The sequence below is a fragment of the Nicotiana tabacum genome, chromosome 11, assembly GCF_000715075.1.
Source record: "Nicotiana tabacum cultivar K326 chromosome 11, ASM71507v2, whole genome shotgun sequence".
In the NCBI taxonomy this organism is placed as follows: domain Eukaryota; kingdom Viridiplantae; phylum Streptophyta; class Magnoliopsida; order Solanales; family Solanaceae; genus Nicotiana; species Nicotiana tabacum.
Genome location: NC_134090.1, coordinates 103772327 through 103777108, shown reverse-complemented (window position 1 = coordinate 103777108; position 4782 = coordinate 103772327).

Below are 4782 nucleotides of genomic sequence, written 5' to 3'. Positions count from 1 at the left end.
TACACCTGCGCAGCAAAAGGCAACGACATAAAAAATGATGAGATCGAGTCCGTGTTGCTGAAAAAATTCGGAGAAACGCTTTCAAAGGGGGACATGATGTGGTATTATAACTTGGCTCCCAACTCCATAGATTCATTCGCCATGCTAGCAGACTCCTTCGTAAAAGCACATGCCAGAGCCATCAAGGTAGCAACAAGGAAATCCGACGTTTTCAAAATCAAGCAGAGAGAGAACGAGATGTTGCGAGAATTCGTATCCTGCTTCCAGATGGAACGGATGGAGCTGCCACTAGTCTCCGATGACTGGGCGGTGTAGGCCTTCACCCAAGGCCTGAACAAAAGAAGCTCGATGGCTTCAAAATAGTTGAAGCAGAATCTAATCGAATATCCGGCCGTGACCTGGTCGGACGTTCACAACCGATACCAGTCAAAGATTAGGGCCGAGGATGACCAGCTGGGAGCCCCTTCGTGCTCAGTATACCCAAACAGACTCCTAGCAAAAGAGTCAAAACCAAGTAAAGAAAGGTACCAACCGTACCTTAAAGACAGAAGGAATGGCCCGAGCGCAACCTACCCCGCAACGATTGGAGGATAGATTAAGGACAGGATCCTCGGGGGCTCGTCAACAGAACCAGGTTCGATTGGAACATGGTGCCAACAAACGCGCCCCACTTATCGAAATACAACTTCAGCGTCGACATATCAGACATCGTGTTCGCTATCGGCAAAATCAAGGATGCCAAGTGGCCCAAACCAATACAGTCCGACCCTTCACAGAGAAATTACAACTTAGTGTGTGAGTTCCACAACACACACGGTCACAGGACCGAGGATTGCCATCAACTACGAGAAGAAGTGGCCCGACTACTCAACAAAGGGCACCTTCGGGAATTCCTTAGCGATCAAGCCAAAAATCAGTTTCGAGACAGGGAGGCAACCAAGAAGAACAAGGCAAACAAACCGCAACACGTCATCCACATGATCATGGAGGGTACCGATGCCCCGCAGGAACCCGTGATTAGGAGAACAAAAATATCCATCACTAGGGAAAAACGAACTCGGGGATATATCCCTAAAGACGCCCTCACGTTCAACGAAGAAGATACCGAGGCCCTGTCTCAACCCTACAATGATGCCCCGATAATCTCCTTTCTTGGAAATTCTTTTCAGATAAAACGTGTGCTCGTGGATCCAGGTAGCTCGGCCAAAATTATCAGATCGAGGGTAATAGAACAACTCAGTCTGCTCGAATGGATTGTGCCCGCCACTCAGGTCCTCAATGGGTTCAACATGGCGAGCGAAATAATGAAAGGAGAAATCGTCCTTCCGATTACCATGGCCAGTACAACCCAAGACACCAAATTCCATGTCATCGAGGGAGATATGAGATATAACGCCTTGTTTGGGCGATGTGGATACATTGTATGAGAGCAGTACCATCCACCCTCCACCAGATGATAAAATTCCCGATGAAGGACAGGGTCAAAACCATCTATCGGGAACAACAAGCGACAAGGGAAATGTTTGCAATACATGACGTGTTATCAGCGCCCATACCCCTGCTCCCGAATAAGCCTACTGACGAATCAGGTCTCAACCCCGGTCGGGTTTGACAACACGAAGTAGAAATCTGCATCGCATGTCCGCCCTCAGGCGGTCGTAATAAGCCAATCTCAAGGTGCCACCAGCATATCTCGTTTCAAGGTACAACCATTCCTTTTATTTCATTTTGGATTAAGAACTAACCCTCGTGCATGCACTCGATCGGAGATACCAGAACGCTAAACACTATCAGGAGGCCTCGAGACCCCCCCCAAAAGCACGCCCGTTGCACTCTTTTCCTTCGACCGAGTTTTTATCCCAAAAAAGAAGGGTTTTTACCGGCAAGGTTTTTAATGAGGCAAAGTCTGTGAAGCTGCCTAAAGGGGGAAACTCCACAAATTTCTCTAAGCCACCCTTACGGCCAATTTTCAAGCGGCGAGGGTCATTCCCCCTAGAAGTCACCCGATTCGAAGGAGGTGGGGAAACACCTGTTGATACCCAATTTTTTCCTATATATTTTTTATACTCAAAATACTTTCAAAATAGCATATGTATGCATATATAAGTATGCCCAAGTATTTTGGTATTTTTCCCAAATTTTTAAAGATTTTCAAAACCAATTTATTGTCTATTTTAACAGTACAAAATCCAATAATTATTTCCGAAATTATCATTTTGGTGAATAATTTATTTCCATCCTCATAGTTACACAAAAATATAATTAACATGATTTTTTTGCATATTTTTACAAATTCATTTGATATTTTTAAGCTAAATTACATAAAATTGCAATTATGGCCTATATTACGATTAACAGCGTTTTGCAATCATAAAATCATTTCTAGAATTTTTAGATTAATGTTTATATATTATTAATTATCTCAGTGCTTTTAATTTATTTTTAAAATCATTTTACTATTTTTATAAATAAAAAAGGTAAAATTGGCTATTTAACATGTAGCCTCAGTTCATTTCAATTATAGCCCCGTTACATTTCAATTTTAGCCTAAAAGTGACAAAATTTCAAACTCAAATTTGGATGACCCAATTCTTATTTTTACCCGACCCCTTAACCCGTTTTCAAACCCGTCCGGATTTTCTTTTAAAGCCCGGCCATTGATCATTTTGATCAACGACCCTGATTCATCCTTTCCTTTTTTAATCCCCTAACCCCTCTAACCCTAACCCCATTTGCACAATGACGCCGCCTCTGAATCCCAAAACTCTCTCAAGACTCTCAAGGTCCTTCGGAACCCTAGCCTCCTCCTACCTTGTTCCACTGTGTTTTCACCGGAGTCCATGGCTTCTCAGGCCATGGACAGCCTATACTCACCTCCTCAGGCTCTTGCATGCCTGATGCTTGAAGGTTCGAGGCTAGACCTCGAAGGTCTTCACCCAGACCTTCACCGATTCAAAGATTCCGGCCATCTCCGGCCTTGCTCTGGCATACCATAGTGTTTTGAGCATGATTCTGACCTCTCCGACTCAGATCGGTGACCTTTTCAAAGCTTTTTCTAGGGTTCTTCTGAAACCCTAACCCGTCGAGGTTTTCCCCGATTTTTCTTTTAGATCTATTGTGTATCTATGCTCTACTTGAGTGTTCAAACGATTTCCCTAACGTTTCTTTCAAAAATTACTCTCCGAAGCCTCTTACCATCTAGGGTTTTCTGAAAATGCGTAAGTGTTTATCTGAATTTCTTCTCCTTTTCTTTTGTATGTATTTGCCTCTACTGTGTTCTTATGTTTTCTTTCTACCGTATGTTCCTATACCGTGCTTTCTATATTCCGTTCTTGTATGTTCTGCTATTGTGTTTTCTACACTATGTTTTTCTGCTATGTTCTACTATTTTCTTCTACCATGTTCTGGTATGTTTCACCTACTGTATTCTTCTATCGTGTTCTTAAGTGCTCTTACTATTTTTTCCTTCTACTGAACTTTGTTTAAGCCTCTTCTAAAAGGATCTTCTTAAGCATGCTTCCTTCTACTGTTCTTATCAGTTTTTCTCAGCATGCTTCGAATTAGTTTCTTTACTCTGTTGCTTTGAACTCTTCTATTGTATTTACATGCTATTCATGAGTTCTGTTGCTGCGAGAAGCATGTTAGAAGTTTCATTTCTTTTCAGAAACCTCTGAACATGTTTCGATTCAACTGTTGGCCCTCTCATCTTTGCTTTATGGTTTGCCCGAACTGGGGTTCTTATTTCAAAACCCCCAACTCTTTTAGATCAATTTCGAAGTTTCATATGATTCTAACCTTTTGATAAACTCTTCTAAACTCTATTATTGGATTTTCCACTGATTTTACGATGGCATGACAATTTTTCTTTCATACTTAACGTGTCTGTATGCTCTTTATATGTGATGAACCTTTCTGTAAAAGGGATTTCCAACTTGTGATTGATTTAGAATCCCTTTTAATAGGTCTAATTGATTGCTACTGATTTTCCTTAAGTTAAAATCTTTCCTCTCTTTTTGACTTGGTTCATTGGTAATGTCGAATCCCTGATTCCTTGATTTACTAGGTACTAATTGATTTACTGTGTTCTTGCCTTATTTGGGCTAACCGTATATTTTAAAATTTTCTTTCCTTAGTTAAACCCCTATGTATTTACCCCTAATTTCCTACTTTACACAAGATGTTTACTTGATTCTCTTTCCTTAACTGATTGCTGTCCATTACCGTTTGAGTTTGAACTCCTTAATTAAAGGAAGTTCTTATGGGATCGATAGGATTGATTGCTGAGGATGATGAGCCAAAGAAACCAGCAGTCACACTTAACTCGATTGTTGTGCAGAACCAGCCCTCCAGGGGCGACGAAATAAACATGTCTATACCTCTCGAATTTGAAGCACCTTCTTCTACGAAGGTGGCCGGGCCAATTGAGGTTGAGTTTGGGGCTCCAAAGGCACCTGTACTCTTTGAAGTTGCTGTGTTACCACCGAGGGTACCCATTCCTGTAGCAATGTCAGACATAACACCGTTCCACTCAAGTGCCATACCATGGGATTACACAGCTGAAGCAAGGAGGAAAGGAAAGACCAAGATGGGAGAGGCAATTACTGCGCAGGGTATGACCAGAACAGGTAGGGTTTACACTCCAGAGCACCTAGCTAAGTCCAGTAAGCAAGCCTCAGGACGGACTATTGAAACTGGTCCCGATGATCTTTGGAGGAAAATACAAGCTAAGGAGTATTCGGTCGTTAAGCAGTTGAACAAAACACCAGCACAGATCTCCATCCT